This window comes from Adiantum capillus-veneris, chromosome 5 (assembly GCF_014529385.1).
Source record: "Adiantum capillus-veneris isolate H3 chromosome 5, ASM1452938v2, whole genome shotgun sequence".
Taxonomy (NCBI): Eukaryota; Viridiplantae; Streptophyta; class Polypodiopsida; order Polypodiales; family Pteridaceae; genus Adiantum; species Adiantum capillus-veneris.
Window position 1 is genome coordinate 37,755,647 of NC_140935.1, and position 15,303 is coordinate 37,770,949.

The window sequence follows — 15,303 nt, forward strand, 5'->3', positions numbered from 1 at the left end:
ATTGTCTTCCAGAGGAGCTCTCCCACATTCTTGAACATATGCATTGGATCCAGCAAATTGTTAATTAGTAGATCACCCCAGTACGGCAACGTATGGAGAATGGACAAACGTTTCATTCGTGGAACAGGTCGTCCCTCATGTTGCTCCCATCGGCGACGCAACTCTTGTACCTGCATAGGACGACATTTGACGTGACCAAGCTGACCTTCGCGCAAATGATGGCCATCTGGAAGATAACGGTGGTGGCCTTGATAAATTGTCTTTCGAAGAGAGGCAGAATAGCGCACATCCAAAGACTGCCCGCAAATTGGACATGCATTGTATTCCGAAGTTGTTAGCCCTACATATATTAAAGCATGAATCAGGCCCAGGCAAAGGGCTTGCAAATAGGGAGAATGTTTTAAATCAATAACCATTACCAGAAGCTTCTCCGTATCCTGGCCAATCATGCATAGTTCACATAAGAAGTCCATGGATCTTTGCATGTTGTTGTCCTACTGGTTCAACCACATCTGCTATGTCGATCCCATGCCATAACTCCTGGAGCTTGTCAACTAGTGGAGCTAGATAAACATCCATGTTTTTTGCCTTGAACTTATCAGGTACAATCAAGCTTAATACCAAATGACCCTTCTTGATGACAAGCCACGGCGGGAGGTTGTAATTGATAAGGCACACAGACCAAGTGCTCCATGACGAGCTTCTCAAGCCAAATGGATTGACTCCATCCATTGCCATGCCCAAACGCAAATTGCGTGGTTCACTCTTAAAATATGGCCAGGTATCTTCAATGTGCCTCCAAGCCTTTGAATCAGGGGGCACCCTAAATGTTGCGTCAGTGGATCTATTTGTAGAATGGCACCGCATCAACTTTGCAATGGAACCACAACGAAACATGCTTTTTATCCTAGGAATAATAGGAAAATGCCGGAACACTTTAGCTGGCACAGTCTCACCAACTGCATCTTGTTTGTAGCTCATTGCTCCGCACTTAGGACACGATAGACAATCTGCGAATTCATTGCAAAAAAGAATGCAATCATTTGGACATGCATGAATCTTGTTGTAGTCCAAGCCAACTAAGGTCAAAAGTTGCTTTGCGTCTGGCCTGAAGGGGGGCATTTCATTGCCAGCCGGGAGAAGTTGCTCCCGCAATAACCTGTTTAAGCCACATTAAATTAAAAAGCTCTCCGAGCACATCACCGTTGCAATCGGAAAATATCTTTTGTAAATTACGTACCTAAACAAAGCAGTGACGCTTGCATCTAACCAATCGTACACTGACTGAAGATTCAAAAACGCCAGACAAGTATGAAGCACAGATATTTTGGCGCCTTCATAGATTGGTTAACGTGCCAACTTCCTCAACATGTCTTCAGGAGAGAGGCGCACGGCTTCTGGTGCTGCTTCGTTCGCGTTCTCCTCTCTTGTCTGGAAGAAGGCATCCAACATCTCCTCCATGCCGTCGTCTTCTCTCTGTAAGCCCTTTTCTGCTTCCATCCGTGGCTCTATATTGGTCGGACCTTTACGCATAATCTTTTCTCTCTCTCTCTCAGATGTAAGTGCTATGTCACAGAAATCAATGCCCGTTCCGTAGGAGTCTTATCGCAGATTCTGTATGGTTTCTGTAGCAAACTCTCCGTACTTGTGCACATGCTCATTACATATCCTACGCTTGCGCAGGATTTGATACTTGCAGAGCGTGCACGAGCATGCAATCTTTTCCTCCATGTTAGTTGATGACGTTGCCATCTACAATGATTATGAATGTTGTTTTAATATATATATATATATATATATATATATATACTCCTCACAATGTAAACTACCTCGCATTCTCTAGTCTTGCCCAATTTCCGTACACCTCGGTCCAGAGGTGTACGGAGATGAGGACCATCGGGTCAAAATCTCGTCTTTATTGGTCAAATCCTATATGGGTAGATACATACGTGCACTCCCAGGTGTACATGGCAATGCATGTAGCAGGGAAAACCCCTTTGCCTCTTTTAGTTCCATAGTTTCTTCTCTGTCTATGTACCCTATCTCTCGTTCTTTCTCTCTCGATCTCGCTCTCGCTATCTCTCTTTCTCTCTCTATTTCCCTATTTTCCTATCTCTCTCTCTCTCTCTCTCTATATATATATATATCTATATATATATATATATATATATATATAACTCTCTTTCTCTATCTCTCTATTCCCTATCTCTCTCTCTCTCTCTCTCTCTCTCTCTCTCTCTCTCTCGCTCTCTTACTCTCTACTTCCCTATCTCTCTACTGATCGAACGAGCGATTGAGCTAGTGAGATCTAGATGCCCACGATTGCGGAGGACTACACAACATCGACAGAGGCTGCATCAGAGGATCTAGCTAGGTCACTTTGGCTCGACATGCACAACGCCCGGTCAGACTACTGACCATGGAGGAGATTGATGAGATCCGTCAGCGACAGATGCTGGATCTCTTATGATCTACCTATCTCAGCTAGCTGGTTTAGCCGTTTAGTCCACACCCAGCAGTTTATGATTCCATAATATTTTATTTTGTCATCTTCTTACTTTGAATTTGTATCAGATCCATCACATTGTAACTTTCTTGTCTCATGTCTCATAGGTCACTTTGGCCTTTCGAAGACGTTAATATAACATTTCATTTCATTTCTCTCTTTATTTTTTTTTTTTAAATTTAATTTCCTAAGCATACATTAATTCTCTCTCTCTCTCTCTCTCTCTCTCTCTCTCTTTGATTACCTACACACACACATTTTTCTCTCTCTCTCTCTCTCTTTCCTACACACACACACACATTTCTCTCTCTCTCTCTTTCCTACACACACACACACAATGCTCTCTCTCTCTCTCTCTCTCTCTCTCTCTCTACATCGTGTGTGCACACACACACGATGGAGAGAGAGAGAGAGAGAGAGAGAGAGAGAGAGAGAGAGAGGGAGGGGTGGAGATGGACATAATACCTGCGCAACATGTTTCGGCCAAGATCTGAGCAGGTGAAAATGGCCCCTGCGTGCGGGTTTCCCTTTTTTCTTCAAATTTTTGTGCGTCGCTATACGCGTGGCTATACGCGTGACAAAAAAGCCTTTCCACCCATATATCGACGCACACTGCGACGCGTATATCGACGCACGCTAATCACATCGATATACACATGAAAAAACATGACCGTCGATATATACGCGTCGATATCATCATATAGTGTTGTAGTGCCCCCCCCCCCCCCCCCCTCTCTCTCTCTTCTCCTCCTTATCTGAGGACCGAACTAAATTGGAGACAATAAACAAGTGGGAAACCCACTATGAATGATGATATCTTCACACAATTATTTGTAGAGAAGAACAATCCATTGCTACAACAATGGATAATTTTGGTATAAAAGCTTGAAGTGCCCACGAATGCACTAAGGCGTCACTGATTGCATTAACTAGAAGGGTAAGGTGCCTTTACTATGCTTGAATTTCTAGGTGTGACTCTAGTGCCCTCTACTACAAAGCTTAAAATATCATAACTAAGATATTGATAGAACCATGTATATCTTTTGTGATGTGGCTTGAAGCTTCAAATGTTCAATTGTAAAGTTTGGTACCAAGTCGTGTTTTCTCTCCAGCAGCGTTCGGGAAAAGTGTGTCTCAACTTATCCTTGAGCCGATTGAAAAACCAAAGTAGCCGATGAATTAGAGGAGAGGGAAAATGAGACATTTTTGGTTGGAAAATTACATAAAGTAGTGTAATTTTGCAAAAAAAACCCTTTATTTTGCCAAATTCATGTTAGAAACTGTCTAGAAGGGATTTTTGTACGTTATGAAAATTATTTTCCTCGAATAATGCTCTCCAGAGAGGAAAGAACCTCTTGGAAGTTTCAACAAGTCCAGCTTTGAGGTCTGCCCATATCTCCTGCACATCTTCCAAGCCTATAGAAATCCTTAGAATAACATGTGAAATGCCAAGCTTTTTGCACAACTCTACATCCAAGGACTTGTGGAAAGAGGTCGCTCAATGGGACACAACTTCAGTGCACCAAAACTTGGAGTCACCTTCACCACCTTTAGGCCTTTATTGTTCCATGACTATGTCTCCGCCACTCTGCTCACCTCCTATCGAACCACTCGACGAAGAGCAGCTGGATTGCTGCCATCCTTTTGAGCCCCACTGCCATTGCATTCCCCTTTACAACACAACACCTGCGTGCTCTAGCATTCTTTGAGCTGCCGCCAACTCTGTCAGAAAACACCCAAACCCAGCTACCTAGCACACTTCTAACCCAATATACCATCCTCCGTGCCTCAGCCAATTCAGTCAGTTCTTGCTCTCGCCCCTAGTGGAGTAAACCCCCCCCCCCCCCCCCCCCCCCCCGGCTTTTCCCTACACGCAGCCCTTGCTACCCAAAATGCACTATGTATCGCCTCTTACCATTTCACAGCAGGATCATCTCCGACAGATAGTCATGAGAATGGTGCCCTCGAGATTAACTTGCTCAGAGCCACCTCTCAAGCAGAAAGTTGTCCGGTTCATGCTAGACACAAATTCAAGCTTTTGGAGCCTAAGGCGCATCAAGGCAAACTGTACAGAAATATGTATGTCCTCTCCCCTATATAAGTGCAGTGGCAAGGTGGCTAGACGATGTTTGCCAATGGCGTCAACTAGTTACTACGCTAGTGTGCTTGTGCATGTGCTTTTTCTCATACTTGTTTGATTTCCTGAGCTCATTCTGCCAACTGTTTTTCTTTACATGTTTCTCATTGGTGCATGGCATTATCGTTTTTTCCCACGCTCCCCTTATCATATAGATGGTCGTATATTGCATGCAAATGCATTCACTCCGGTCCTAATGAGTTAGATAAGGAGTTTGATACTATCCCAAGTTCAAAGCCTCCCAACATCATCAAGATTAGATATGAACGGGTTCATGCCCTTGCGATCGAAGTACAGTCTTCTTGGGGACATTGCCTCTCAAGGTGAACGAGTGTAGGCCCGACTTAGCTGGCCCCATCCGTGGGTCACCACTATTATGGCCCAATTCACCAATGACCGATCTGAGGAATTTTGCCCAATGACAATTTGAGCCATGTAGATTGGGGGAGGCGGACGATCTGAGCATGATCAAATTGTTGATCCGAGCTCATACAAGCCTCACACTTTGGATTCCAGCCCGAGCCTTACACAAAGGTGTTGATCGTATACACAAGCTATGAAACGTTCAACAAATTGTTTTTGGGGGGCCCCATGTGCTGTGCCACAAGGCGGCGCATTGGCTTCCACAAACAACTTGCAAGGCTCCAATGCGCGCCCTTGTGGCACAACTTTTTGGGGCCCACTTTAGGGTGAAAGCATGTTAACGTGTCGCGCTTTTGTGCTAGTTAGCATTTTCAAGTTAGCACATTTAAAAAAAGTTAAGCGTCTGGGAAAATTTTGACAACTTATATCAAAATTTATCGGAGGTTGTACATTTGGATTCCTTGTTTCAAGAGCTTTCTATCGATATATCATATGTCATAGATCTTAGAGATGTACCTCATGTTATTGTACTAGTTAGCATATGTCAAAATTGTGCTAGTTAGCACTGTCCGGGACATGAAAAAGTGTGACACGTTAACATGCTTTCACCTTTTAAGATTATTGTTCACTCCCCCCCACCAATGTGAAAACTCATACAGCTAAAATGCCCCTTTCTGTTTTTTCAATCTATGAATGATTTGAAGGTGTTTACACTAAAATGTCAAAACGTATGCCCATTTTCTTCAAGCAAGTCTAAGTTCCATTCGAGATTCTCAAATTTGAACTAGTGAGAAATACACTATAGATGACTTTTTGTAGCATAATTGCACACAATACCTTGTCATCAGTTACACTATCTCCTTCACCAACATGAGACGTATACACCCTATTCATGAAGAGCAAAGGGTGATATCTATATACGACAAAGATAACTCTAGGCAGACCCCATTAAATTTAATGATTTACAACCGTGAACATTTGTAATGGAAATCTCTCTCTCTCTCTCTCTCTCTCTCTCTCTCTCTCTCTCTCTCACACACACACACACACACACACACACACACACACACACACACACTATGGAAGGTAACCCAAAGTTCCTTCTCTGTCGGGTTGGCCATTTGTTAATTGCAGCCGTCATGTTGGGAATCAACTCCTTTGCACCAATCATGTTGGGAATCTCTTGTAGTGATCAATGTGATATTTGGCCAAGCTTCCTTGCCACAATCATCACAAGAGCAGAGAGCCTAACTTTCTACCAACCTTGTTGGACCACAAGGAGGAAGGAGGAGGAGGGCTTAGCAATTAGATGCCAATGTCGTTCGACACGAATGGCTACAACCCTCTCTCCCCTATCCTCTTCTAAAGTACGAGGCTGCTACTCTCAACAAAAGGATTAAAGAAGAGCCGATAGTGCTGCTTTACCATGGACACATCACTAAAGCAGAAGATATGAAGCTCATAGTGGACCCTCAACCCAAATGGCAGAAGGGGTGGCTCACTAAATACCCACGATATTTAGTACACCTTGTAGAGGCGCCTAAATTAATCAGAGATGACCATAGCTTTTTCCCTCTACCAAGGGTGAGGACTTGGAAGGAACACGAAGTGTTAAAGAGAAGCCACCCCACGTGGCTCAATTACCCGAAGTTGCCAGGCTTGAAGGCAGGCGAGAGAATAAGTGAGCAATATATGGTGAAAACCCTCACTGGCGCCATTAAATTGTTCACTGGCTCGCTGACCTCTCTTGCATTATGCTCAAGAAGATATGTAAAACACTTTTGGCAGTCTTCGAGGTATTCCAACCTGGACAAGCTACTGACAGTATATTCTTCTACAATCAAGAAACCAACCACATGTGTTCTTATGACATGTCTGGGCAGCCATCACATGAGGGGATCTATCAAATCTACCAACGGATTATGTTTCTACCCTCATACAAGCTTCAGGATTTTGAAGAAGCCTTCTACACCGGCTTCTTCACCATTGATTCAGACATATGCGGCCCAACCATCACGGCCCCGCATGCACGGTACGAGTCCGTTGTGAAGATGCGAGACATCCTCCATTGAAGCATCGGCTCCACAGTCATGTCGAGGGACTCGGGGGGTTGACTATGTGTAAAACTACCATATCACGTGCGTTCAAGACATGTTTGTAAAACCCCTTATTTGTGAATTTTGTTAAGAGTATAGTGTACCCTTTTCTTTTAAAATCTGTAAATTTTTTTCAAATTTGAAAAAATAATTCTCTTCTGTATATATATTTCTGTAAGTTTCAAGAACTTTAAATACCCTTCTTTTGAACTCACATGATAGGTTACATTTTTATTAGGTGACCTCCCTGGGGTCGGGGACGACATGAGCTAGGAGGAGGGAACTATTAGCTGGAGACGGCGGCCACACTTAACTGAAGAATGAAGGAATGACGGAGGATGAAATTCCCTTGTAATCACTCCCTGATTGAGAAAGAACCGTAATTCACTTGTAAATACTTGGGGCTTTGCAGAAGCTTCCAACTTGTATATTATTTTTTCCATTAGACTGAGTAGGATTTCACATTTGGAACATTAGGGTTTGTATTTGTAAGGTATATATACCAAATTCCAACCTTAATGAAAGAACCCTTGTTCATTTTATAACTGTGTCTGTGAGCAGCCTACTCTATGTACGAGAGAGAGTGAGAGCTTATCGTGACACTACGTGCACACCGGCGGTCATAATCGGGAACAGAGAAGTGCACCGTGTTTCCCTCAAAGAGAGGTACGCGCCAATACCCACATTGCACGCGTATGGCCCGGCTTCGGAGATCGACCCGCGAGCTATTTCTAGGGTTTTGGTAAGCAAACGGTGTCTGTTTTCGCATTGCAACATATCCATACGCTCATGTTGAGTATAGCTACGCATTAGGCATCTTAGATTTTAGAAATGATGACCTGCAAAAACCTATCAGACATACTACGTGATTCTGCCCATGGGGTATTTACGGGTAGGGTTTTGGGTCATGGACCTTAGGGAGAGTGGCCTAGTGGTGTTACTAGGATATCCCTCAAGTTTCGTAGCGTTTCGAGATCGTCTAAGTGGTTTTTGGCTCATGGTAGCATCAAAGGAAATCTCCTCCTGTGCATAAGAGTAGGCTTTGACTTAGACATAGGTATAAGACCTCTGTAGGAACTAGTCATTTGCCGATCAAGTGTAGGTTGACACCCTATGCTTGCTTCCATGCGCCTGCGGGTCGAGCTTCGTCCTTAGCTCACATTCTTGTTAGGTGAGTTCTCATTGTGCTGACGTCCATTGCGGCGTATCCGCCAACATATGTGCCAAACTCGTTTGAGCGAGCTTGTTGAGCACTTGAGAGATAGCTAGGAGACTCATGGACTCTAATACTAGCTAGGCAATGCAAAGTGAATGAGTATGCCAATAGTAGCTAGGAGACTTGAGGACTCTAATTCCAGATGAAGCACAAAGCTCAAGCATTTTTACTTCCTTTCCTTTATTCATAACTTATGCGGGATCTGCTAGAGATGAAATAGACACTCATAGCCTAAAGCATAGCTAAGTCAACTGCCATTAATGAGCAATTTACCAATCAGGGCTAGGAAATAAAGCTACTAGATTTTAACCTAAGGCCATGATACCTACTTAAAGCCATACTAATAAGACTAAACTCATCGTGAATGAAGCACAACAAGGTACAAAAGGTCTAAAACCTTTGAGCATCTAGATTGGCAATAAGTAACAACACCATAATGTCAATGCATTCCTAGCATAGTACAATGACAACATGTAACAACATAGCAAATGTGGAAAGCCAAAAGAAGAGGAAGAAGTACACCTGGTGATCTGATGGATCACGTGCATAGCTACCTTCAAAGAAAATTCACAGTCACCAACACTGCATAAAAGGTCATAACAAAGCACTACACACCTCCAAAAGGCACATTAGTGGATTCATCTAGACACTAGTCACAAAAATAGAACTAAACTAACACACAAACCTACCTACCTTCCATCACTCAAGTGATAAGGATCAAAGTAAGTTGAGGTTGGAAAGATCAGCCGATAGCTCTAAAACTAAACCACCATCCTCATCATCAAGGTAAATGAAATCCTCTTTCGTGAGACCATGTGACTCATCCGTCCAATCAAAAGAATCATCCTCATCAACTTCCATGCAAAATAGCACTAGGAATTTCACAAGGCTTGCATATGCAACTTGGACAAAAGGATAAACTTGGGCAATTGGGTGAATTTCCTCAATAGCATAGGGATCAAGAGGCGGATCAGGCACTCTAACTCCTCAACATTTCTCTCACAAGTGAGTGTTTTGACCAAATCACATTGAGAGTAAATAACAAGATAACATAATTTGCATACTTGGGACATATAAAAAGAATATTTGAGAGAATAAACCATATCTATGTACACAAATGGAGGATGGTTAGGTGTTTCATGACATAGGTTGTTGTTTCAGGGCACATGATGTGACACGTGGAGTTTTGGGTCAGTGAGTCAGACTAGTAGGGTGCACTCTTATTGAATAAGTACTCTTTCTCTTTTACTGTTTGTTTTGTGTTTTGTTTCAACTCAAAGGGATGACTTACTATAAAGCTATATAGATACAATCCCGCAAATCAAAAAGTTCAAAAGTCAGGGAAGGAAGATGTACAGGGTAGCAATTGAATGACAAGTAAGAAATGCCCCCTTCCTTGGGTAGATCATACCTTTTGGAATGATGTCTTCACTCATTGAAACCAATTGGTCCAATCGGAAACAAGTGGTGAATGGGGCAACAATGTTGGAATAACGCTAGGTGCAACATCAAGTTGCAACAGTGGTAAGGTAGTCTCCCAAGAATGAATATGAGATGGTGAATCTAATAGTGGAAAATGTATAGTGGGCAATATAGGTTCCACTAAGTTTTCCAAAGAATGTAAAGTGGTCGAAAGTGATGGTGTAGAAGCTTCAACATCACATGATAATCTTAAAGAAGAACCAGAAGCTTCCGATGACTCACCTCTTTTTGAGCATGAGAGATATGATGGAGGACTGGCAGGTATCGACATAGACTCAAAGTCAAATGTATCATTTTCAACAATCTTCCCCTCACCTCGGTCATCCACAAGAATTGGTAAGGTAGGAGTGGATGAGCAATCTCTCACATAGAATGGTGGATAATGATTTAAACGTCCTTTAAACACTCAAATAAGACAATTTCCATCATAGTAGACCTGGGCTTCTAGTAATACCTTAGGTATCCAGCGCAAAGTAATGTGAAGATTGCGAGTGTGGTGCGCTTTTCAGAAGGCTTCCTCCTTGAACTAGGTGGAGAAGGAATTAGTGGAGCCTTGGGAACCCATTCATACGTAACTTGTTTCATAATAGGAGAAACCCTTGGGGAAATACTGGTGGTGTCATTTATAGAGCTTGAAGACATAGAACCAACAATATCAATGGAGTTTGTTTTGAGCACTTGTCACTACCCTAAACATGAAATCCATCAATTTGGAGATATTCAATGGGACCTTTTGAGATTCTAGTCCGGTACCAAGAACTGGTGAAGAGGGGATCTCTACTGCTTCGATGGGATCATGTATTTTCTCATTAAACACTCTTCTTGGTTTTCTTGGGTTTTACCCCTTGTGGATTTTCTTGGGAGTTCTTAGTCTCTTTGGGAAGCTCTAAGGACACCTTTTGTTTTGGGGAAGGAGGCATGTTTTCCTTTTGATGTCCTTGAATTGCGGCTTTTCTTGATCCATTCACATTATCCCCCTCATGTGTTCTTTCCCTTATGGTGGCGGTTTTAGTTTTGATGTTTTCAACTGAATCGGAGTCATCGTTGGGTTCATTCAAATATACGGGGTCATCTCCTATCCCAATGTTAGTCTTTGAGCTTGGATCTGAATATGTAGCCTTGACTGATTTCTTCCTTTGTGTTTTATTCTTCCTTGCTTGGGCAATTGATGCAGCAAATCTCTCTTCAAGGACATAGTTTTGATTTTGAAGCATATACCGTGTGATTATATTCATTGTTGTAACTGGATTTGTTTAGGGTGCAAACTCAAGCAAGGTTAAGGGTGTAATCTTGGGTGCACTCGGGTCATGTGGACATTGAGCAATCAAATGATCTATACCACAACGGTGTTAAGTATGGAGCCTCATTTACCCCTTGTACTTTTCTGTGGTAAAAATTCACATTTGTAAGGCCCCCATTATGAGGAGAAGCCATTGTGAGTGAAGGAAAATAGTCGCCGGAAACCAAAATTTTCACAATCGGAATATTATGGCCAGACGGTGGCCGAAAAGTGGTCGAAAAACGATCGGTCGGTTGGCTGGTTGGCCGGTGGTTGGAAGTCAATGGCCGGTGGACGGTGGCCGAATTCAATGGCTAGTGGACGAATTCAAAAGCAGACTTGTCTTCTCAAGGGCGGCCACACATGGGCGGACTGGAGGGTCCGGTTTGGACTTATCTACACAAGGGCGGCTACACATGGCTACCTCTCATGAGAGAGGGTAGCCCTTTTGGCCTATAAAAGGAGGCCATTTCTACACACATTTTATTGTGTGAAGTTGATGCAACAAGGTGGGGTGTGAGGTGTTGAGAGTGAAGCAAGGCGGGAGCTCTATTAAGGGTATAAACCCTTTGTAAACTACTTCTTGTTTTGAAGTACTAAAGCCATTGAGTGGCTACTTTCCCATGGACATAGCCCACATTGGGTGAACCACGTATATCGTGTGTACTCTCTCTCTCTCTCTCTCTACTCTATAATCTCTTGTGTGTGAAATCTATTAAGTAATCTACTCAAATAACTATTTAGCTACGTCATATTTCTTAACAAATGGTTACAGGTTAGTACTAGGATTGCCAATGTGCTCTCGTGATTGGCTTGCACTGGTGGAGCATTCCTTTGTAATGTATTTGGACACTCCGCTACACAATGTGGTCCACCAAAATCGTAGCATTGAAGAGGTGGTCTCTTGGCAAAACTATTGATATTTTGGGCCCTTGGAGAAAAAGGAGATGCTTGATAGACCGGCTTGACTTGTCAAAAAGCATCTTCCATGTAATACTGAGGACTCGTTTCAAATGTATCGAGCTCATACGGAACGATGGGGTCTATATCATCATTATAATCATATGTGCTAGATGACTCACACCCTACCTGGTTCATTGGGATAACTCTTGGATGTGGAGGTTGTGGTCCTAGCACTAGAGGTGGTAAAGGAACTGATTGGATATCATTATGGGTTCTCGAGACTAGATGAGATGGTGTTTCCTTAGTAGGTGGAGTAGGCATTAACGCAAGTACCTCAGGCGTATTTGTCCAAGTTGTAGGTGGCCTACTTGCTAGCATGCGTTTAAGTGTTAGGCAATCTTTAGATTGACGCCCATACTTATCACACGTGTTGCAATATCCATTGAATTTATCCCTAAAGGTGGGACATTTACTCATATTATGTTTACCCAAGAAAACTGAGCACCACTGTTTCTCCCTCTTTGGGTACATGTGACTATTTTGTGGAGCACGGTTATCCCTCAAACCCTCTTGGATAACTATGATAGATTTAGTGAGATTCTCTAAGGTCATGCCCGCTAGCTTTTGCTCTTTAACACTAGAATGGTAAACTAACAGGACATAAAAGTTTCCTTTTAGGGTTTTGGAAAAAAATTCCAGAACCATAGTAGATCCACTCATTTTGAAAAATCCTTTCATGAGCTTATAGTTCAAGAACTACTACATATGGAAAAAAAGAGAAACTTGTAAGTTTTCTCATCCCTTGGTCACTACAAGCCTCCAAAGTTGATGGACCAACGCATTTTACCCAAAACAACAATTTTTTACGGTTGATTGCATATAAATAAGAGTGGGGATTTTTGTACGACATGAGATAAAATGCCTTGTTAACTTCAATGGGTTGGTTATCAAAACATATGGTTGCTTTTACCTCACTAATTGTTTTTTGGGCAAAAAAAATAGCTACAAAAATGTTGCATTTTTTCCATTCTATGGACCTATCATCAAAGTTTCTATAGTCACACTCGATACATATACTATATACATGTTTTCTTTGTTTCCTTTGGGCCTTTGGATTCAAAAGGAGTCATGGAGCATGTCAAAAGGATAATGGATCTCTTACTAAGTGGAACCTTGGGGGCAATGATAAAGTGTTAAATACAACAAACATGGAAAAACTCGGTTTAGCATTATGACCTCTAGAAACCCATAGAAACTACTCAATATCTAGCCAAGTTTGTAGTCTATGATTAGATATGGTTACTACCTGTAAAATATACACAATAGGCCTAACACGACAACAATAAAGGGGACCTTCGACGCAGGTTTTGACGCTCTCCATCGAAAAAATCGTCGAAATACGTGTCCCTACAAAAACGTCGCAATATGCGTCGATATATGCATCGAAAGGCACTGTTATCGATGCATATTTCGACGTGCCTAGCGACGCAGATTGCGATGACCATAACATTAAAAAACAATATTGGGCAGAGGACAGGCTGTGCGTAGTGAAAACATGGACACAGCCCCCACAGCCAGACTGCCTGTCCTCTGCCCAAGAAAGCGAGCAGCACCAAAATCAACCGTGCTCCCACAAAAATTTCGACAGGGTTCCCTTCATTTTAACATAAACTTTTCAAAAAAACCATATGTATACGCCTTCTACATGCTATCCATGTAGGATCTCACATGAGATTTAAGGCAAATGGAAGAAATGAAATGAACTTTGTGCAAAACCATAACCAAGTTAAAACCATAACCATAACAAACTTTGTGCAAAACCATAACCAAATTAAAACCATAACCGGCCATAACCATATTGATCAAAACCATAATGATAACCATAACCATAAACAAAACCATAACCATAACCATAACCATAAAGTTAAACATAACCATAAACAAAAAAATAATCATAACCATGTTTATACAAGGACAATAACCATAACCATGTCTATACAATGACAATAACCATAACCATAAAGAAAACAATAACCATAACCATGTATGAACAATAACCATAACCATGTCTATACAAAAAAGAGACACAGAAGCATGTCTGTGTCTCACAAAACATATATGAAATCCACTGATGATTAGGTGTCACAACCTGCACATAGGACAAGTCACAAATTTGGTATTGATATTACTTTACATAAAATTATTTAATTAAATCACTCACACATATTAACGTCTCACCTCAATCGATCAGCGAGACTCTAAGGCCTCCCAGTCTACAGGCTCTCCTAAGGCATCAAGATCATTCAATTCTTCATAAATACCTCTGTGATATCCATCTGTCTCCTCCTGGTGTGTTGGGGCTCGATACATTGCGTTTATACAAAAACTAAAGTTATTAAGAATACATGATTCATCACGTTTAAAAAGATACCATAGCTAGGATTGGATTGGAAACTCACAAACTCATAGCAAAAGGTGTCGAAGCCTCCGCTGCTAAGATGAGATGTCCCCCTGGTCATCTGTCGTATCTGCACAGCCTGACACTGTTGTCTGAACCGCGTGTCCGCTGTCCGCTCATCCTCCCTGATTTGTTGCCACGTCTTGTGTGGGATGCCCGAAGGCTTCGGAGAGCCGGTCCTGAAATCCTGTCAAGATGTATCTTGTCAATATTTCACGGTGTCCCGTGCAACACCCTTGATCCACCTCCTCGGAAGATCCTTTGAACCCGGAGCAGGCTGATGCTCTCTCATGATGGTCTCCACTATATAATTTATTTTGTCGCGATCCTGCTCAGGTCAAGGCGTAAGAATGCTGGTCGAAAACTGCAGCTCCGCGAGCTCGCGAATCCACTGTCTCATCTCAGTCCCGACTCTATCCATGTCAATAGAACCATCTGTCCGTATAGTATAGAGCTCGGAGGCACTAGGATCGTGTGCCCCCCAATGTGTCCAAGGTGTGCTAAGAGGTGTGTTGAGAGGTGTGCCTGGGTAGGACGGGGGTCATGAGCGAGGAGGGGTCGAAGCATCTATGGACCCTCCTCCACAACAACCACCACCTCTACCTAACGATCGCCGAGATCGGCGAGTGCGCCTATGCTGCGGAGATGAGGATGTACCCGCCTCTACCGCACCCCTAGGTGTCGAAGTGGCCATGATGGGAGACCTCGTAGGCGTCGTACCCGTAGACGTCCCCCCCCCCCCCCCCATAGGTGTCCCCCCCATAGGCGTCTGACCCTCGGGTGTGAAGCCCAGAGGCATAGTATCCGTGCCTCTGGCTACCCAGTATTGAGACGCCTCTGCCATTTGATTGGGTGTCATCCGT